Raw genomic sequence first — 22,847 nt, 5'->3', positions numbered from 1 at the left:
AGTGTTCCCTTTCTACACATCCTCTACAGCATAGACTGTCATTGGTGTTACTGACTGTTAGCCATTCTGATAGGAGTAAGATGGTATCTCAGAGTGGTTTTGAGCTGAATTTCCCTAATGGTTAAGGATGTTGAACACTTTCTTAAATGTCTTTCATCCATATTGGATTCTTCTATTGAGAATTCTCTATTTAGTTCTTTTTAATTGGATTGTTTGCTATTTGGGGGGCTAGTTTCTTGAGTTCATTGTATATTTTGGAAATCAGCACTCTGTCAGATGTGGAGTTGGTTAAGATATTTCCCCAGTCTGTGTGCTGCCTTTTTGGATTATTGACTGTGTCCTTTGCTTTACACAAGCTTATCAGTTTCAGGAAGTCCCATTTAATAATTGTTAATCTCAGTGTCTGTGCTACTGGTGATTATGTTCAGGAAGCGGTCTCCTGTACCGATTTGTTCAACAGTGTCTCCCACTTTCACTTCTAAGAGGTTCAGTGAGGCTAGATTTATATTGAGGTCTTTTATCCATTTGGATTTAAGTTTTGTGCATGGCGATAGATAAGGATGAACCTGCAATCTTCCACATGTCAGTATCCTCTTGTTGAAGATGCTTTCTTTTTTCAATTGTATAACTTTAGCTTCTTTGTCAAAACACAGTTGTTCCTAGGTTTGTGGGTTAATATCAGGGTTTTCAATTCTATTCCATTGGTCTACTTGTCTATTATTGTGAAAATACCAAGCTGTTTTCAAGACTATAGCTCTATAATAGATCTTCAAGTCAGGGATGGTGATGCTTCCAGAAGTACCTTTATTGAACAGGTTTTTTTTTGTTGTTGTTGTTTTATTTTGTTTTTTTCCTGTCCTTGTTTGTTTTTCCATATAAAGTTGAGTATTGTTTTTTCAATAATTGTGCTGGTATTTTGATGGGGATTGCATTGAGTCTTTAGATTGCTTTTGCTAAGATTGCCATGTTAACTACGTTGATCCTACCTATCCAACAGCATGGGAGATCCTCCATTTTCTGGTATCTTCTTTAATTTCTTTCTTTAAAGAATCAAAGTTCCTAATGCACAGGTGTTTCACTATTTTGATTAGTGTTACCCCAAGATATTTTATTTTGTCTGTGGCTATTTTAGGAACAGAGATAGGTCCTATATATTGGCAATATTTCAGCAGAAGACCTTACCTATTTTTCCCCTAGAAAATATTCTATTTTTATTTGTAGTTTTTGTTTAATTTATTTTGTTTTTGTTTATGTTGGTTCAGATTTTGAAAAGGCAAAAATCCCTGGTGTAATCATAAAATCTTATCTGTTCCCTTTTCTATCATTAAAAGAAATTTGGATTCTATAAAATTGAGATTAGTGTTTTCCAAGTTTGTCTTCTTTATTTTTTTTCTCATTTCCACCATTATCTACTGTATCTAATTTTAAAATGCTGCCACAAAAATGACTTACAACCTATTATGCTCCATTTATTACAAACATATTTCTTTTTACTATTAGACATCAAAACAGGTCTTCCAAATGTCAAATGAAGTAAGTAAGTAAGGTGGCAGTTTCCACTCTGTGTGTGTTTCTCATTTTGAATGTATATCTTTTGTAATTCAAACATCTGATTCTGTTCTTTTCTGTATATCTTCCATTGGAAAGAAACTTTGCTCTTCCAATTTCCAATGTGAGATATATGATTTACTGGTAATCAATAGCTTAATGAAAGCTCTAGAAGTACCTAATTGTTCCAGGTTTCAGGCATGTTATTAGTTCATATTCCTTTTGCATGTGTGTTGTTCCTATTTAAGAAATGCTAATGTAGGTATATAGTACAGACTTGAATCTTTAAAGTAATAGTTTGTCTGTGGGAGACATCTATGTCCAGAGTTGTTGCAGAGGTCACTTTATTTTGTATTTTTTTGTTTGAATGTTTTCTGTTTGTCTGGTTTTTTGTTTGTTCGTTTTGCAATGGGAGCTGAGTTCATGTACAAAATTAAAATGGAATAGTCTGGGTTTTTAAGGGCCTAAGTAATTCAAGAAAAGAAGATCTGGGACAAAAAGCATGCCAACAAAAGTCACTAATGAGGAAATAAGAAATCAGACAGTAGGTAAATAAAGTCCTTTCCCTATAAAGACTCACTAAGGAATTCTGAAAATTATATTACCATCTGAAACTTAACTTTCTTCGGTAGATCATACTAAATATTTCCCTTGTTTTATTATTCTCACATTGTTCATCAAACCCACAAAGACTATGCATTAGTAGTGTTTTGAAAAATAATCGCTTTTTTGAGAAATGAAGATGGCTACATGTTTTTTGTTCAATTGAGTGAAGTCAGCCTTGTCAAGAGTAAAGAGTGAGTGGTGTTTGAGACAGTGTTTAGGAAGAAGGCTTCAGACAGTTCTGGTACAGCCAATGGGAGCCTCTTTCTACAGTTTCTTTTATCTTTTCTGGAACTTCCTCAAAATATTATGAGGACTGAAAGATCGCTCTGGATAGGATAAAATGCTTAAGTTATTTGACAGGTTAGAAAACTATACCTCAAAGGAAGATTAGGAAACAAGTAAATTATTCCATCATGTTTAAATTTCATATGGGATTTCACATGTAATTTCTCTGCAAAATGAAGAAAATATCACTACAATGGACTGTGTTTTCATAATCACGGTATCAAGGACAAAGTCATTATTAACACATAACTTTTTAAAGCACTGGCTTTTTAGCTTCTGTGAATGAACATGAGTAGAAAAGTGTTTATACTCATGAATTGTTTTACAATAATCAACAAAAAAAAAATGAAATATCTGTGGCAAGACTTTTCACTATAGCGGTTGTCCTATGCATCATATGGGAGGACAGTGGATCCTGTGGATTTTTTCCAAAAAAAAAAAAAGAGTCTCTCTCTGTATAAAAGGAATGATCACATCTCATGTATCAATGTGTTACTTTCATCAGTAGCATTATGATCCAAATGCCTATGACATTGACTTGAGGTGACTGTGCACAGTTCTGCAAAACAGACATTTGCCAGTGTTTGTTACAGTGAGGTGTCCCAGGACAGCTCAAGGCAAAACAATCACTATTCCAACACAAATTGTGCACCTTCCATTTTTTTCTTTGCCTTACTTGAACAATATGGAGATAATGAGGCCTCACATAGGTCATTTACCTGTAAAGGAAGCCAGGAAGGGACTGGAGAGAAGGCTGAGAGGTTAAGAGCATCAGCTGTTCTTCCAGGGGTCCTGAGTTCAATTCCCAGAAACCACATGGTGGCTCACAACCATCCATAATGATGTCTGGTGCTCTCTTCTGGTGTGGAGATATACATGGAAGTAGAATGCTGTATACATAATAAATAAATAAAATCTTTAAAAAAGGAAGCCAGGAAGTTATTTCAATATAGTCAGGGTAAGAGATTGATAGAATAATCATCAAATATGTCTGTATCCATCCTTGATGGAGCAAGAACCAGCAGGGGTAATTTAGCAAACTACATAAGTAAAAGGCTGAGGGAAAATGGCAGTGTTGAGTGCTTCCTTAATAAGTGTTAATTCTTGGGCTATACTCTGAGTACCATAAAAAACATAAGAAGGAATAATAAGTAAACTACTAGTCATATTTCAATATATAACATATGACAATTATAAACTACCATTTCATCAAAATTTTGCCATACTACTTGCTTTATAGATAACATTTATATACTCATATATAGATCCTGTTTTTCACCATTAAGTGTTTCTTCAAAACTTTGATTAGAGTGTTATTTATGTGAACAGTGAACAATCTTAAGAAAACATGAATAAAAAAATGCCCAAGTGTTTTTGATCAGTCTTTACAGTACAAGATGGATCTCAAGGAAGCAAACTTACAGAGGCAATGTGAACCTATTTAGTTTAGAAAAATCTAAACTCACCCAGGGTAGAGACATCCTGTTCACCACAACTTAATAGGAGTTTTTGCTTATGTCTATTAAAGGAGGGAAGCTTGTGTTCAGTCAGATTGTATAGATTTATGAAGCACAAAAATTGTTCTTTCTTAAAATTTAAAGGAGAGTATATTTTTTATTCCATTTATACAAATTCAGTTTAACCTCTTCAATAATATGAGCAAATTCTTCTCCCAATTAAATCCTTGAAATGCTTCTTAGAAGAATTATTGTCATTATAGGCTAGGAATCAAATCCAAGGATTCATATGTGCCTGTGAGTACTTTCCTACTGAGCTTCACCCAAGGACATTAATTTTCAATTCCACTTCCTAACAATGAAAATTTTATATGGAACTTCAAATTTCCATATACCAAAAATTCAAAGAAAAAATACTGAAAAATTTGATTCTATTCAAATCAAGGAACTAGTTGTTTCATACATTGAACATTGCATAACTTTGATAAAAGAAATGATTGCATAAATACACAAAAACATCCTTTGCTGATAGCTTAGATTTTCTTGGCTGATATGTTGGTCTCATAGTCATATAAGTACAGATTCACATGTCCTTGCATACTTGTGTGCTTGCATACACTTGTGCACACTCACTCACTGGAAACTGCACATTCCCCCCACACACAAAAATTAAGAACTGAAGAATTGACCACAGAGCTGAAATGTGTGTAGAAGAAGAAACAACAACAACAAAAAATGCTTAAAGAAATTAATAGGTTATAGCCATCTAGAAGCATAATCTTCATTAATTGGTCAGAAAAATGACTACTGTTAGGGTGTTCACTGTAGACTGAGTTTCCATTCCATCTGGTCCCACAGCTGGTTAGCACCAAATAAATACACAGTGACTTATATTAATTATAAACTACTTGGCCTATGGTTTAGGCTTCTTATTGGGTAGCTCTCTCTTAAATATTAACTGATAACTATTAATCTATATATTTCTACATGGCCTTATCTTACCAGAGAATTCCCAAATTCTTATCTTCCCAGTAGCTACATGGTATCTCCCTGGTGGCTTCTCTCTTCATCATTTCTTCCTAGAATACGCCTTCTCTGGTGTCCCCGCCTATAACTCCTGCCTTGCTACTGGCCAATCAGTATTTTATTATTAAACAAATGAGAGAAACATAAATAAGCAGCATACAGAAGGACATCCCCCATTAGGCAATACCTTCCAAAGCCAAAGATAACTAAAACTATCTCCTCTCAGTGACATTTTTTAAAAAAATATTTAACATAATTATTTGATTCTTTGGGAATTTTACATCATTAACTCCAACCTTATTCACTTCCCAGTCCCTCCATATACTTATCTCACCCCTCCATCCTGTGCCCCAAACTAATCAAAAACAAGCTCACTCATCTGTCTTTCCAACCCCTGTTCATAGTGGCATCAGAGAAGCTGTGGTGTGTCACACAGTATACATTTTTTCCAGTCAGTCACTCCCCAAAAATGTTCATTGCAATGGGATATTGGTCTGAACAGCATTTTGAATTTGCACAAATAACATTTGTAAGCTGATCGTTGTTATTCTTTTGTTTAAGCTGCAGCTGCTGATATAAAGAAAAGAACAATGGATGAACAACCACGTGGAGTTTATTTACCAGAAAGGGGGGGAGGGGGGATGGGTAGTCAGCCAACCCAAGAGGAGCCAAAAGGAAGAAAGAGAGGGATGGGTGGCAGGATCTTTTAAAGGGGAGATTGCATATGCGCACTGGGGTTTTGCACCTGCGTAAGAGTCCTCACAGGTGGCAATGCATGGCGGGTGAGTGCCCCATTGTTAGGGGGCAGGGGCAGGGTCATCCAGGTGTATTGTTCTTACAATCCCAGCTGTTTATTATAAAAGTTGGAGAATTTGGCGTGGCAGGTTAGGGAAGTAGGGGCGAAGATGTCTCAAGGCTGCTTCCTGCTGGCCTGGGGCATTGACTGTCTTTGGAGGGTTGGGGTGCTGCCATGTCCTGGGGTTGATTGTTGTTTCATTGTAGTCTGGGCCATGTGGTACTATCTGGTGCCTTTTAGACCTGGCAAGATGTTCGAAGAGCAGAGGACAAGGTTATGTTTAGAAAAAAAATTTTTTTTCTTAGGTCCTGTCACTTGAGGGGAAGATTGTAAGATGAGGGAGGGGTGTCCCAAGATGAGGGAAGGGAAATTGGGACTCGGGAAAGGTTGGACATTACCTGGAGTGAATCTGACCTGTTTGTATCTGATTCGGCTCCCTGGAACTTATAAGAGTCCTTAAATTTGTGAAAACATAAAGATTAGACATATTAGATCATATCTAGGTGGTATGAAATCTTTCTGGTTACCTTTAACCAGAAGGCACAAACACTTGGTGGTCCTTGTATCTTTAGATCTATGGCTTTTAGGCTGACATTCCTGTAACAAGAGCTAATTGGTTGGATTAAGAGATTTAAGTAAGTCATTGTGGGATACTTTGGAAATTGATGAGCAGAGTGTAATTAGAAGCAGGAAAGTTTAAATCAGCCTTGTAGAAATTGAGCCTTATTCTTCTGAAATAGGAGGCAAAATAGATGATTTCAGTGTCTTCTGAAACCTAAGGGAACAGGGTCCTGTTGTAGAAACTGTGTATGAAGGGTGAGTCTCAGGTGGAGAAGTAAAGGGCTTGAGGTGGGATAAGTGAATCCAGTGGGGAAGGCCCTCAAGTTTAGCTGCTGTTGGAGTGACAAGAATTACTTTGAAAGGGCCCTTCCATTTAGGAGACAGGGGCAGGGGGCAGGTCTCTGGTCTGGAGGAGAAAGAAGTACTTGATCCCCTATGTTAATTGGAAGTACATGGTCGAGGTAGAGAGTGGTCAGCAAATTCCCATAGGAGGGAACGGAGATGATGAAGTAAAGGTGTAAGCAGGTGGTCAGGGAGAGTCGAGAGTTTAGGTGAGAGGCCAGGTGTTAGAGCTGGCGGCCCATACATGAGTTCAAAGGGTGAAATGAAAAGTGGTTGGTTAGGGAGAGCCCTTAGCCTGAAAAGGGCCAGAGGCAGAAGCTTTACCCAGTCAAGGTGAAGTTCCTGTGACATTTTAACCAGAACAGTCTTTAAAGAATGGTTAGTTCTCTCCACCTTCCTGAGGACTGGGGGTGGTATGGAATATGAAAATGCCAAGGAATATTGAGATCTTTAGATAGGGTTTGAGAGATCTGAGAGGTAAACTCAGGACCGTTGTCTGACTGACGAGAGGCTGGAATCCCAAACTGGGGGATAATTTCCCTGAGAAGGATGTCAGAGATGGTCTGAGCTTTCTTGTTAGTAGTAGGAAGCGCTTCTACCCACCCTGAGAAAGTATCCACTAGTACCAGGAGGTATTTAACTCGCCTGACTGTGGGCATGTGGGTGAAGTCAAGTTGCCAGTCAGTCCCTGGGAGAGAGCCCCTAGCCTCGTGTGTGGGAAAAGGGGAGCTATGATACCTAGAGTTAGGGTTTGACATCTGACAGGTTTTACAGGAGGCAGTGATAGTTTTTAAGAAATTTAAGTCCTCAGAAGTAGGTTTGAGGTGAGCCTTGACAAACAGAGAAAGAGCCTTAATGTTAGGGTGGAAAAGCTGGTGTAAGTAGGACAGAATTTGTCTCATGTCAGGAGGTGGCTGTGAGGATGTGGGTTGTAGTTTATGGATTCCCTGTGGTGGGTGAGGTAGATCTAGGCCTTGGAGGGCTGCAGCCCTAGCTGCTCTATCAGCCCAGTTGTTGCCCCTAGAGATAAAGGAGCTGTCAGTCTGGTGTGACCGACAGTGAATAATTCCTATAGCTTTGGGGAGGTGAGAGGCCTTTAGCATGGCCATAATATAACCTGAGTTAGCTATGGATCCTCCTCTTGTAGTAAATAGCTCACGTTCCTTCCAAATAGCTGCATGGGACAGGAGGATATGAAAAGCATATTTAGAGTCTGTGTAAACATTTAGAGAATGTCCCTGTGCCAATTGGAAGGCACGGGTGAGGGCTATTAATTCAGCCTGTTGGTTAGTAGTGTGGGCAGGAAGTGCCTGTGCTTCCACCACCCTGGTGTCTGACACTATGCCATAGCCCGCTTTACGGGTCCTCCCATGTAAAAAAGAGCTGCTATCTGTGTGCTAGGTATAGGTGGCCTGAGGTAGTGTGCCCTCCTGTATGTGTGAAGGATGGAGCAATAGTTCCTCCAAGGTTTCAATGCAGGAATGAGCTGGAGAATAGTTAGCATTAGGTTGAGGTAGAAGTTTTGAGATATTAAGGGGTGGGCAAGATTGGAAAGTAAGCGTGGCATCTTCTACTAATGCCACCTGGAGGGAAAGAACTCAGGAAGGAGGTAGAGTTTGTAAGCCTCTATATGTTAGGAGATGGGACAGGTAGTGATGGGAGAAGACAGTGATGGGTGACCCAAAGTTTAATTTCTTTGACTCACGGATAAGAAGCTCAGCAGCTGCTAAAGTGCATATGCAGGATGCCCATCCTTGAGTAGTTAGGTCTAGCTTCTTCTACAGATAAGCTACAGGTGCAAAGGAAGGTCCTAGCTGGTGACCTAAAACTCCAAGTGCAAATCCTTCTTTTTCTGTTACATAGAGGGAGAAAGGACGAGTTAAATCTGGTAGATGAAGAGCAGGGGCTTTCAGGAGAGCCTGTTTAAGTCTCTGAAAGGGCTTAGTAACAGGGTTAAGGAGGGGTTCATGTGGAGGTCTGAGAGCCACCTCATAAAGGGGGCGGGCAAGGAGGGAATAAGAGGGGATCCAGGTACATAAGAAGCCAGCTATTCCCAGAAATAATAAAATCTCCTCTTTAGTAGAAGGAACTGCAAGAGATCCGATTAAGTTTTTCCTGTCTACAGTAATAGCTTTGTGGGTTGGGGTAATGGTTGGTCCCAAATAGGTGACCTGAGGAGTAGACAATTGAACCTTAGAAGGTGAGACTCTGTAACCCCTGCTAGACAGGAAATTTAGGAGGGTGGAAGTGTCAGTCCGGCTAACTTCCAAGAAGGGGCTACAAAGTAAAATATCATCTACATACTGTATGTACTTGGATTTAGGGAATGACAGAGATAGCAGGTCAGAAGCCAGGGCCTGACCAAAAAGGTGTGGGCTGTCCTGGAAGCCCTGAGGTAGGACAGTCCAGGAGAGCTGAGTGGAAACATGAGTATCTGGATCAGTCCAGGTGAAAGCAAAGATATTTTGAGACTGGGTGTGGAGGGGTATAGAGAAAAAGGCATCCTTAAGGTCTAAAACTGAGAAGTGAGACCTCCCTGGGGGAATAGTAGAGAGGAGTGTGTAAGAGTTAGGAACCACAGGATGGAGAGGCACTACTGCAGAGTTAATGAGCTGGAGGTCCTGAACCAGACGAAAAGTCCCATTAGGTCTTTTTACTGCCAGCATAAGGGTGTTAAAGGGGGAGGAGGTAGGACAAAGTAGCTTTTTCCTTAGGAGGTCAGGATAATAGGTTTAAGTCCCTTAAGGCTCTGGAGTGGGAGTAGGTACTGAACTTGAGTAATGTACCTAGAGGGGTCCTGTAACTGAATGACAATGGGGGGGTGGTGTTCTGGGTGTCCCAGACCTTGGTGTCTACCTGAGAGGCTGGTAAAGGAAATGACATGCTGGAACCTGTAGGGTGAGTAGCTAGGAGGAGGAGGAGGAGGGGAGCCTCTGGCGAGTCTGGAGTTAGGCGAATGTGGGGAGCAAAAGAAATAGAAGCTCCTACCTTAGCTAGAAGGTCCCTCCCTAGTAAAGGCACCAGACAAGTCGGTATAACCAAAAATGAATGAGTAAGGGGAATTCCCCTAAAAATACAGCTAAGTGGTGGAGTCCACTGAGGTAAGTAAGGCTGTCCTCCTACCCCGATAATAGGAAGACGAGAAGGGGAGGTGGGTCCCCAAAACTCCTTTAGGACTGAGTATGTGGCACCGGGGTCCAAAAGGAAAGAGATAGACCGCCCTGATACTTTAATGTCCACCCAGGGCTCCCTTTCAGAGATGACGGTGGTCAGGTCAAGAGAGCCTGGGCCCCATCATTCATAGTCCTCATCCATAGCCAGGGCTAAGAGATCAACTGGAAGGCCATCTGTGTTTGATGTCCTCTTGTCACATGGGACACTGGGACACTAGGACCAATGGCCTACTTCCTGGCATCTAGGACATGGCTTGTGTGGTGCTTGGGGGTTCGGGCAACCGCGGGCCCAGTGCCCTTTCTGACCACACTGGAAGCATGGATGCTGCGGTCCTCTGGCCCTGAAGGGCAATGGATCCCAGACAGATGCTGAGGCGTGTTGGACAGCTTCAGCTAGCATCTGGTATCTATGCTTAAGGATCTGGTTATCTCTCCCATGGTACACCTTAAACACCACTCTTAGGGCCTCATCCTGTGGAGTTAGGGGTCCTTTCTCCAAATTTTTAAGTTTAGCTCTAATGTCAGGGCAGCTCTGAGCGGAAAAGTATGTCATGAGAAGTTGCCTTCCCTCTAGCGTCTCAGGGTCTAGGTTAGTATACTGTAAAAAGGCCTGTTTAAGATGCTGTAGGAATTGGGAGGGATTCTCTGATTTGTCCTGAACTATATTTAGGAGCTTATCATAATTTATGGGCTTTAGGGCAGCCTTACGGAGACCAGACATGAGGCAATTTACAAACTGATCTCTAGCCAAAATACGACCTGGGGTGTTATAATCCCAGTGTGGTTCCTTCTCTGGGACAGCGTCATTCCCAGTAGGGTGAGTTGGCTGAGTTTGATGTATCTCATCTGCACATGACCTCACATAATTCCAAACTCGATGGTGCTCCTCATGTAGTAAGTTGTTACTTAAAATCATGAAGATATCATGAAAAGTAAGACTATAAGACTGTGCAATGTACTGAAATTCCTTTATAAAGGCAGTGGGGTTAGAGGTATAGGATCCTAATCTGTGCTGAATCTGAGAGAGCTCTGACAGTGGGAAGGAACGTGAACTCTAACCACGCCGTCCACACCGGCTACCTCATGCAAGGAGAGGTTAGTGGCCGGATCGGCTTTGGTAGATCGAGATCCCATTCAAGATCGAGTAGTAGGAGGGGTGAAGGTGGGAGTCAGGGGTGGGTGTTTGGAAGGGGCTGAGTCAGAGGAAGCTGGAGCAGGGACGGTTGAGGCAGAAGAGGAGATAGAAGGTTCAAGGATCTTAGTAGAGGCTTTAGAGGGCTCAGTTGGAGGGTGGAGGCGAACCAGTGGAGGTTCATCAGCTGGATCCAAGTCTATAAGATTTAATTCGGGCTTAAATTCCATAGCCAGAAGAATTGGGGATGAGGAGGGAGAGAGAGAGTGTTTAGCAGATAGATAGAAAAAAGCCTGTACATAAGGTAACTCCTTCCATCTTCTGGTTTGCTGACAGAAGTTAGAGAAATCCTGCAAAACCTCGGGGTTCAGTGTCCCGTTTGGGGGCCAGTGAGACTGGTTCTCTAAGGAATACCTCGGCCATTTTTAGTACTGAGATATGTGAGTCTGGATGCCTTAACGAACAGTATGAGGTGCAAGGGTTTTAAGTTCTCTAAAAGACATCCCAGCGGTGTGGATGGGCTTATTTCCTTAGTTGGCTTATTTCCCCATGGGTGAACAAGTTCAAAACCGGTAAAAGCCCCTCTCTGAATGCTCGTCAGCCCGAGGGGTGGGGGGGGGGGGGGGGGGGGGGGGGGGAGCCCGATAGACCCTGGGTCTGAATAGGGACTCAGCAGTCCCAAAGAACAAAAAGAAAACAGAAGAACCCAACAGTCCCACAGTGACTAACCACCTAGGGAGCAAGCAGCTACTGATGGGACCACCCGTAGGAAGTAAGTCAAGAGCGATTGTCAGCGAAGGGGGTCGGCCATGACCATGAAGATTGTGGCCGGGTGCTTCCCCGCCTCCAAGAACACCAGAGGGGTGCCAGAAGATCAACGGCCTGTCCCTCGGGTTCAGGGAGACATTTACGCTGACTGAAAGGGGTAGCCTTACCGAATTGGGTCTGGTGTTGTATGAAGAGTCCCAGCAAACCAGTGAGATGGAACATGGGTTGTCTATCCGTGTGTTAAGGGTACCCTTGACCTAACACACGCCCGCCAACGGGCCTCGGGAGAAGGTATAAGGGCAGAGCCTTTCCACGTCCAGGTGCCAAAATGTTATTCTTTTGTTTAAGCTGCAGCTGCTGATATAAAGAAAGGAACAATGGATGAACAACTTACATGGAGTTTATTTGCCAGAAAGGGGGGGTGAGGGGATGGGTAGTCAGCCAACCCAAGAGGAGCCAAAAGGAAGAGAGAGAGGGATGGGCGGCAGGACCTTTTAAAGGGGAAGTTGCATATGCACACTGGGGTTTTGCATAAGAGTCCTCACAGGTGGCAATGCATGGCGGGTGAGTGCCCTGTTGTTAGGGGGCGGGGTCAGGGTCATCCAGGTGTATTGTTCTTACAATCGTAATAGTCTGTATGTATTCAATTGCCTCCATAATTTAAAGAGCCTTAAAAACATAATGATTCTTAGTACATAAATTAAATGAATCATATTATTAGATGCTGAGAGACTATTGTAACAGCCCATAACTTGGTTCTCTGAGCTGTGTTTGGGGCCCTCTGTCCTGTATATTTTTACCATTAATAAAATAAGCTGCTCTTCTATCAGAAGAACCATTAGTAAACACTGACATAGTATTTTCATGGGACTGCTCCTTACTATTTTGGGAATCTGAAAGGTTTCATTAGCATAAAATGCAACAGCCCATGAGTTGGAAACTGATTTTCAATTTTCTTTGAAAATTTAGCAAAAACAATTGCTCAATAAATCATTATTTTGAGACAACTAATAACCTGTTTCTTGGTGTAAGGGACATGTTATCATTTGCCAAAATACAGTCTACATTTCATATAGCATTTGTACATTATGCAGGCTATTGCCTTAAAATAAGGGTTTAATACTTTGGCTGGTGAGACAGGTAGGTGTGACCATAGTAATGGTCCCTCCTGCCACAGAACAGAAGTCTGCCTATACTTTGTGGGGAGCAAATAAGTATCCCATGGCTTTGCATTGTTAATACAGTATCTGCTGATGCTGGATTAAACAAACTCTAACAATAGAAAATTTGCTTACCCTCTAGTTAGCTGTCTGGGTGAATTGGGATGACCAACTCTTTTAGAATATCATTTAAAGGTTTTAAATCATCATTAGATGCCCCCAAAAGAAGGAAGTGTTACCCTAAAATATTTTTTAACAATTTCTTTTAAAAGAAATCAAAGGTTGTAAACTATCCTTTCTAATTTTATTTTTAAGCCTAATTTCTTTAGAATATTACACATGTCCCAAACAACTTTTGAGATTTATATGAAGTTTCTGAGCAGTCTTTATTGATCTAACCTTTGAAGCTCTCATAGCTGACAAGGCCTCATTTGCATCTTAGCTGACACACTCAGGCTGAGAATCTAACAGGCAGCTATCTCCTGAGGCTTTTTCTCAAAAACCTTTATCAAATCATGTATCAACACTTACTTTCTAGATTTTCCTTTACCACTATAAAAATTTAAGAGGATATCTGTATGTTCTCCTCTGCCAAATTCCATATAATCATCCATAGATTTCCCCTGCCCCTAAATCAACACTATAGGCTTCTGTTATTTTTCCACCAACTGACTTTGAGGACTCAAATCATCAACCTCACCTGTTAAGACATTGACTGACCAATTTGATGCTCTTATTGACTATAATTAAAGCAATTTTGGTAGCTATTTTACTATATCTGAGACAAATCGTATTCAAGGCAATTTACGCAGTTTCGTTTGTCAGCATTCATGCATTCACAATCATACATATATCAAACATTCAGATGTGGTCACATCAAACATTCATAACTTGTATACATCTCACATTTCTCCTTTTGCCTAGGTTATGATCAGTTTGTTGAACTGAAAAATCCCTAATTGAAATCTCTGGTTGAGGAACCAAAAATTCAAATTAACAAAAGTTTTAAAACTTAGGCCCTGAAAGGGAAAGTCTAATGAAAATTTAACCCCTTAAATCATGAGTGTCATGACCGGTGCCTGATCCCCTGCTCTCAGAGAAGGAGAGGTAACTGTCCATGACTCCTGTTAACATTCCTTTGCTAATTGCTTGTCATAAAGATCCCCCAGCCCAGGGAATAGCTGACAGACATGGCAAATCTGTAACCTTGCAAGCCCAAGCCCTGTCTTATCTCAGTCAAATTTATCTCCCTTAAAATGTATGGTTAGTGACTAACTCTGTACTTTGTATGACCTTAAGTAACCATGGAAACTCTGTAATTTGTGGCCTTCAACCTTATGGTCTCCCCCTTTAAAAGCTTCTCTTTTTGGCTGGGTGGAATCTCATTTACCCACCATGCAGTGAGATCCTAGCTGGCCAGCTTGAAATAAAAAAAAAAAAAAAAAAAACCTTTTGCTTTTGTATCAGAGTGTCTACCCCTTGGGTTAGTCTCTGGGCTCTGCAAACCTGGCACAACAGCAGTTACAGCCAATTCTTGAATTATGAGTATCCAAAATTTGAACAGATCCAAATTTACCTATGTTGCCTTTCTTTCTCCATAAGATCTTAAAACAGTTTCTGACTAGCTGTATTAATAGCATTTTTATACATTTGACTGACATCAGCAACAGTGGCATTTCCCAAGGCTGCAAGTTTTCCAAATTCTGACCTTGGCCTATAGCATGCCTTCTGCCCTCTGTGGATTAGGCTGCTTTCTTCTCCTTCATCTCCAGCACAACCCGGTTCCCTATTTTCTCTTCTGTTTGTACTCTGTCTGACCCGGTTCCCTTCCTGACCATTTCCAAAGCAACCTCTGGAAGGCTCTTTCTATTTCTTCCTCCCTATGCCTTGCTGTCTCTAAAGGAACAACATATTTTTAACTGAAGTTTCTATTGGTCTATTATCTAAACAAATCCCAATAAACACATCCACATCATTTTTATTTCCTATTGCTCAATTTTTCTCATTTTTCTATATATTTTTATTTTTATATTTTTCTTTTTTTTTTTTAATTTCTTTTTGAGACAGGGCTACTCCATTTCTAATCCAGCTCCTTAGTCAGCTGAGGCACCATTACAGTACCTTACCAGCCTAACTCTCTGAGGAGTTGAGGTGAAAGACTTAAAAATTAACAAAGAAATATAGCCGAGATAAGAAAACTCTCCAAAAGGAAAGTAGGGCATCCTAACCCAGAAACTGACCAAGGCCACTACTATGAGTTAGTGTCTAGAATTTACCAGCTTCCAGCAATTACTCCCTTACAAGGCCATAAGACAACTGGGTACCAAGAATTCCCAGATGGCCACCCTCCTCGAGGGCTCATGAAGGAAACAGATTGCCCCACTGTCAATAATTAACAATTAAGGGTCCATATGAAACAAAGAGATAGCTACCATTTGCTTAGGCTAGATTAGTTAGCACATCCTGAGGTTTGTAGGTTTTAAAACTGGTGGGTAAGGATGCCATCTGATTGCCAGCCCTGTCCTCAAGACAAAGGGCCTCCTAGGAATCCATGACTCTGGTCAGGTACTCAAGAGACACAGAGTCTAGGCCCCTCCCTAAGCTTGTGGTTTTTGCCTTTTAAAACACCTGTGCCTGGGGGACGATGCTGTTCTCTAGCCTGCATGCTGAGAGAGCCTGTTTATACAAATGTCCACCTTTCATTAAAGCCTCTTGCTGTTTGCATCAAGTTTCCACCTCTGAAAGGTGATTGGGGTGGCCGTGGTCCTGGAAAAAGATCCTGGAGGCCTGAGCTTCTGGGGGTCTTACAGAGGCAACCATATAAATAAACCCATTCCTACCTTGATGCTGGCCATTCCACAGGTGATCTGGGTGATCTGTCAGTGTATATTCCCTTCTTTCTGGATCTCAGGGAGGACCTTCACTATGTATTGCCCTTCGTTACTTCTTAAGGGTTCCAGCAAGGCATCTGCAGATTTAATAAATATAGACGGTCTCTCTCTCTCTCTCTCTCTCTCTCTCTCTCTCTCTCTCTCTTGGTTTTTTGAGACTGGGTTTCTCTGTGTAGCTTTTAGAGCCTATCCTGGCACTCGCTCTGGAGACCAGGCTAGCCTCAAACTCATAGAGATCGACTTGCCTTTGCCTCCAGAGTGCAGGGATTAAAGGCATGGGCCACCAATGCTGGGCAGTAACTCAGATCAAGGTCCAAGCTCTTAAGCCTCTGGCAATATGCAGATACTCTGTAGATTTTGTAAACAGGCCTTGTAAGAATAGGGAAAACAAAGAAATAGCACCTGGCACTGAGGCAACCAGTAGCTCCCCAAAGGTATTGGGGATCAACCTTAGATAAGAGAAGAAAAGCAGACTCCCAGAGGTCCTCCACAGAAACCATTCTGAGCTAGGTAACCCAGTCACAAAAAGACAAACAGGGTATGCAGTCACTCATACATAGATTTTACACATAGAGCAGAGGATTAGTAGCCCACAATCCACACCACCAGAGAAGTTAGGAAACAAGGAGGACTCTAAGTGAGACATTCATGGTCCCCCAGAGTAGGGGAAAGGGACAAGATCTCCTGTGCAAATTTGTAGCATCAGGGGAGGGGAGAGGGAGCTAGGAGAATGAGAAAGGGAGAAGAGGAGGGGTGAGGCACACATGAGGGATCAGGAAGTTAGAGTTATGGGAAGAATAGAGGAGAACAAGATAAGAGATACCATAAAACAGGGAGCCAATTTAGGTTCAAAGAGAAATCACGTGCTAGAGAAATGTATGTAGATCTACCACTATGACACCAACTAACAATCTAAGCAATAGAGGAGAGGCTACCTTAAATGCCCTCCCCTGATAATGAGATTGATGACTGTCTTATATGCCATCCTATAGCCTTCACTCAGCAGCTGGTGGGAGTGGAAGAAGTCACCCACAGCTAAACACTGAACTGAACTGGAATCCAGTTGCAGAGAATGAGAAGTCATGAGCAAAGGGGCCAAGACCAGGTTGATGAAACCCACAGAAACAACTGGACCTGAAAAACAGGGACTCTTGGTTCCCAGACTGATACCTGGGAAACCAGCATATGAACTGATTCAGACCCATGAATGTGGGTGTGAGTGAGGAGTTTTCGAAATCTATGGGGCCTTTTGTAGAAGATCAGTACTTATACCTAGCATAGGGATAGACTTTAGGAACCCATTCCACATAGAAGGATACTCCCTGAGCCTAGACAAAAGGTGGTGTGTTACGATAAATCTTTCCGTCAAAAGCCGCTGAACCCCACCTCCACATGTGTGCTTTATGTCATCCGCCCACCCGAGTTAGGACCCAAATTAATACACAGAAACTTGTACTAGGTTCAAATGCTGCTTGGCCAATGACTAGGATTTCTCATCTGCTAGCTCATTCATAATTATCATAAATCTATATATTTAATGAGACTTATCTTATAGAGGATGTCTTTCCCTGCTGCCCTCTCTTGCTGGTGGCTCACATGGCGACACTGGAGGAGGCAAAGGGGAAAAAGAGACACTTCCAGTGTCTCCTGGCTTAAATATGAGTCTCCTTGCTATGCCATTTCCTGCCTGGATCACCACTTCTCTACTACATTTCCCAGAATCCTCTTTAACTCCTAGTCATGTCTAACTTGCTGTCTCATTGGCCAAACAGTATTTTATCATCTAGTAAGGCAAACACATACACAGAAGCACTTCCCACATCAGTGGTGGTCCTAGGCCCTATCCCAAAGTATATGACAGACTCTGAAGACCCCCTATGGAAGGCCTCACCCTTCCTGGGGAGCACAAAGGGAATGGGATAGGTAGGGTGTTATTTGAGGGGGACGCAAGGGAGGCAGAGGAACTGGGATTGACATGTAAAACAATCTTGTCTCTTATTCAAATAAAAAATGGAGAAAAAATTTGTGCTTATATTGAAAGACTTAAAAATTAGGAAAGAAATATAGCCCAGAAACTGACCAAGGCTACTACTATGACTTAGTGTCTGGAATTTACCAGCCACCAGCAATTACTCCCTTACAAGACCATAAGATAACTGGGTACCAAGAATTCTCAGATGGCCACCCTCCCCGAGGGGCTCATGAAGGAAACAGATTGCCCCACTGGCCAATATGTCAATAATTAACAATTAAGGGTCCCTATGAAACAAAGAGAGAGCTACCATTTGCTCAGGCAAGATAAGCATATCCTGAGGTCTGCAGGTTTTACAAATGGTGGGTCAGGAGGCCATCTGATTCCCAGCTCTCCTTGTAAGCTGGTAAATTCCAGGCACTAAGTCATAGTAGTGTCCTTAATTTCTGGGTTAGGCTGCCCTACATTCAGTTTGGAGAGTTTCCTTATCTGGGCTATATTTCTTTGCTAATTTTTAAGTCTTTCATTCCCTCCTTTTTCTTTTGCAAGGTTTTAATCTTAAAACCTCAGGGGACCTCAATGTTCAGTATGGCTTGATACTGTGGAGTAAGGACGAGGGCCTGAGTGATGGATAGTCTCACATATGAACTGTAAGAACCTGTTGAGGAGACAGGTGCTTAATGTCAGGAGCAGGAGGAGTATGAACAGGGTCCCTGTTGAAGTGGAAACTAAGGTGGTTGCTGTCTCTCCAGCGCTCCCATCAGGGAGTGAGAGATATTGGCATTTCCCCATGTAAGGGAGTTCCTTTTGACTTAGCATTTTAACCAGGGAAAATGGGTGGCATATCCTTTTTCCATGCTATTTCCTGCTGACTTTGGGATGAAGTTAGGTACCCAAGGAGGCTGAAATGCTAGTCAAAAGCAAAAAATGGAATTTAGGCAATGGGGAATCTATCAGGAGCTTCTGGTTGGCAGACTCTGTTGCAGAGACAGGGGGTGTCCACATTAGCTGAACTGGTTCACATCCACAGCAAGTCTAGGGTTTGCAGTCTTTAGGAGCAGGCTGTAGTCAGCAACTGATATTTGTCTGCCAGAAGTGGAAATCTGTTGAGACATGTTTATGCTGGGAACAGAAGTTAAAACTTATATATTTGGAACTCTTAGGCCCGTATTTTTAGTGATCAAGAAGGACAGGAGTTCCAAGACAAGGGAGAAAATCCCATCCTCAGGAACAAATAAATGGGATAACAAAAGTTGCTGGAGTCCTTTTTACCTGTGAGAAGTGGATACAAGCTTTATGACTTTTGATCCTCTGAAGCTTATATGAACTTTATTATATAATAGGACATAAAAGTTCTAGACATTTTATCATTACCAATCTGTATTGAAATCCATATTACAGAAAAAAGCAGATATTGGGTATTTGTAAAACAGTAGGAATATACTTATACCTTTGAGTTATAGAAAAAACTACAGATTTGGTTAGAAGTTTGTACGTTTTTCTTCTGTCCTGGGAGATCCAGGTAGAGATTGAACAGGGGTGCCTTAGGCCTGATGAAAAGCCCTTTACGTTTATACTTAGATGGCAACCAAAATAAATCTTAAAACCTTGAGCTTGTGACTGAACAGTTGGTAGCCCCCGCTCTACCAGCTTATCAAATTTTATTAAATATTAATCTCTGTACTTTTATATTTTAAACTATTTTTATAGCATTAAGACTTATATGTCTTTATTTTTTCAGATCCTTATTTAGGAGCTATATCAAGGCTGACTGATGTTGCCAAGCTGACAAAGTTATAGCGAGTCTAATCATTAATACTATCAGAGATCTCAGAAGGATAAATTCTGTGTAACTTTTGAATCTATTAAAAAATAATAGGGTCCAGTCCATATAAAGTTAGCCATACCCAAGTCTCAATTGTGTTGTGGGCAGAAGTAAATCTTTGCCAGGTTCATAAAGTGAGAGTCTTTTCTCTCTGTGGAAGAGGGACATGGAAAAGACTGACCTTAATTTGTCTAGGCAAAAATGGTGCAATCAATTCTCCAGTGTCCTGTAGCCTGTCCACAGTCTGATCCCCATCATGCCTGGCAGCATGCTCACTGGTCAGCATTGTCACAGTCCATGGAGCCCCATAATCTTCTTTAGAGACCTTGAGTCACTGTCAGGATCTGGAATTCTCTGTCTGATATGATAAGCCTTTTAGTTAGCACTTTAAATGCCATATTCTGCAAATCTCTGTAGTGTTAGAAGTCTGCCTAGGTAAATCTGACAACTCTGTTTTCAGTTACTTGTACTAAGCTTAACCTTTGAAAACATATACAGGGGACTGAATCAGGTTTATCACTGTTACTAATCATTAGTACTTATCTTGACCATAATCAACAAGCTTGTTTATTTATAAGGATGGCTAGTAACTTGTATTTCTTAACATCTTACAACATGTTAGTAGCTTTTATAAAACTAAGACTTTATATTGTCAGGTTTATCTTTAAAAATGTAATGCTTTAATCTCTATTACAAAATTTTTCTGTTGTTATCAATGTAAACATCTGACTTACAGGTGGTTCTAGGCTACCCATATAAAGGAGTTTTGTTTTTAAACCTCCAAAGAATTGAGACCCATGGCCTTCGAAGTTATTTTAAGCCCTTTGTTAAACTTTGGTCATTGTCTTACTGTACCATAAGGAGTAAACAGCTCATTTTTTTTTGTTAGCATATGGAACTTATGGCTGTGATCTTAAATTTTAGCTCTTTGATTTAAGCACAAACATTAACAATATAACATAAGCATAAATATCTTATAACCTTATAAATTTGAACAATTAAAAATCTTTTAATGTCTTTTTGAAATAATATCAAAAATAAAGCACCCTTGATGTGTTTAAAACCATTATCACCTGGGTGATTATTAAATTTGTCAATTCCCAGTGTTCCTAGTTTTAACTTTTTAGCTAGTTTTAATTTTTGTCAGATTTAACCATAAAACAGTTTTAATACCATCTTTACTAGAAAGACACCTGAATTCCTGTTAACCCAAATTTAATGACTAGAGCTCAGAGATAAATTCTGAGCTGTATCGCTAAATGATTGGCTGCTGTTAGCATTAGACAGCAAAAATATTTAAACCATTTTTGTTTTAGCTTCATGCTTGTAACAGAATTCACTTTTATACCAGAAAACATAGATAGAACCTTTTAACAAGTATATATAATTTTCTTTTGGGACATAAACAAAACTTTAAACAGAATTAACCTGGTATGGTTACAAAAATTTAGCCTATATTACCATTATAAATTTAGTATTTGTAGATATGAGAGCCCATAGCAAACAGTTTACTTTCTTCTCTGACACTTTTATGGCTTTCTTTGATCCTCTTTAAATTTTTTTTTTTACCTTACTCTTTTTCTCTGATTCCCTCAGACATCCCTATCTTAGACAAACCTCTCTTTTTCTCTTTGTCTCTTTCTTTTCCCCTCTTATCAGTGACTCTCACTCAGGGGTGCCTGAGTGAATGCCTTATCTTTTTATTTTTTTTAAATCCCGAATTACCTTTCCCTGAGCCTCTCTGCACTCCACTGGGCAATAGTGCAGGGGCAACACTGGGGCACATTCCCTGGGTGGATCAGCAACACTGATGGCGTCCCTCCCTCCAGCAGTCACAGACCCTCTGAGCTCACTTGGGCCCTGCCTGCTGCTAGACCTGCCTGGACCTCAGCTTTCCAGGAACGGATGGCCAGCTGGGCGCACTTAGACTTGGAGGCACTTGCCATTAGGTCAGCCTGGTACATGCCCCACAGGCATCTTTCTCCAGCGGCTTGTTACCCATGTACCCGCCATAGACAGATGCCTGTGTGAAGGATGCCTGCACCGTGCACATGCCACATGCCAGCAGGCCATTGTCCTCCTACAGGGAGGGAGGGGCGAGGCGAGGCGAGGCGAGGCGAGTCCCACTATGGGCAGCTCCTGCATCAAGCCCCCCCCCATTGGCCCGCTCTGAATGCCTGCCTTTAGCAGGCTTTTGCCTCTCCCAAGAAGCCATGGTGACCACTCCTAGGCCACCTGGAGGCTGGCAGTGCAGGCTGCTCTTAGGCAAAGTATGTCTTGGCTGCAAGGAGCCAGAATGTACTATCCTCTGCCAGGCTGTAACTTCCTACCTGGAGCCACTGCAGCAGGAAAGTCTCTGTTTTTCAAAGGGAAGGGGTCTGTCCTGGTAGATTCTGTCCCAAGTCATTCTCTGTCAAGACAAGACAAACAGACAAACAAACTACAAACACAGCACTGAGACAAAGAAGAACAAACACACAGCACCAATGTGAAACTTGGGCAGACAGCACAGTAACACAGACTAGGGTCAGATAGATAGCCCCATGGGGAGAACTGAGATTGACACAAATGACAAGAACAACAGGACAGATACAACAGACAGGACAAACAGCACAGCAGACCAAATTACAGACATGGCACCAAACAAAAATTATAAACCCTTGGACTTTCATCCAGGGTAGGACCAAGGGCTTCTCAGGACACGTCTGTCTTCCCTTGTGGTCCAAATTACCAAATACAAGGCCTGTGCAGGCACAGATTAAATCCAAGTCATGGGCCAAACCAACAAAACAGCAAGAGACATAACATGACACATTATCAAACATATAGGTTGCACGCTCTACCTTACCTCCAAGATCATTTAAGGTGAGGGGTGGTCGAAAATCCCAGACAAGCCCCCAAATTAAGACCCTCCAGAAGCTCAGGCCTCCAGAATCTTTTCCCAGCACTGCAGCTACCCCAATCACTTTTCAGAGGTGGAAACTTGATGCAAACAGCAAGAGGCTTTAATGAAAGGTGGACGTTTGTACAAACGGGCTCTCTCAGCATGCAGACTAGAGAGCAGCCCCGTCCCCCAGGCACAGGAATTTTTAAAGGCAAAAACCATAAGCTTAGGGAGGGGCCTCGACTCTCTCCGTTGAATACAATGACCAGAGTCATGGGTTCCTAGGAGGCCCTTTGTCTTGAGGGGAGGCCCAGGAATCAGATGGCCTCCTGACCCCACCAGTTGTAAAACCTGCAGACCTCAGGATGTGCTAACTAATGGTAGCTATCTATGTGTTTCATAGGGACCCTTAATTGTTAAT

At 41.6% G+C, this 22,847-nt stretch overlaps 1 long non-coding RNA gene across 1 annotated transcript; it reads right to left on the bottom strand.

Moving 5' to 3' along the window:
- Nucleotides 1–5,517: 5,517 nt before the first annotated feature.
- On the bottom strand, nt 5,518–21,543 carry LOC118238678. The gene is made up of 4 exons (XR_004769580.1): nt 19,724–21,543; nt 15,695–15,822; nt 11,862–12,051; nt 5,518–5,960 (listed from the first exon to the last, which is right to left on the bottom strand). It is a non-coding gene; the product is annotated as an uncharacterized LOC118238678 (long non-coding RNA).
- Between the last annotated feature and the right edge of the window lie 1,304 nt (nt 21,544–22,847).

Source organism: Cricetulus griseus, chromosome 4, assembly GCF_003668045.3.
Source record: "Cricetulus griseus strain 17A/GY chromosome 4, alternate assembly CriGri-PICRH-1.0, whole genome shotgun sequence".
Taxonomy (NCBI): domain Eukaryota; kingdom Metazoa; phylum Chordata; class Mammalia; order Rodentia; family Cricetidae; genus Cricetulus; species Cricetulus griseus.
This window is presented reverse-complemented; position numbering and strand designations above follow the sequence as displayed.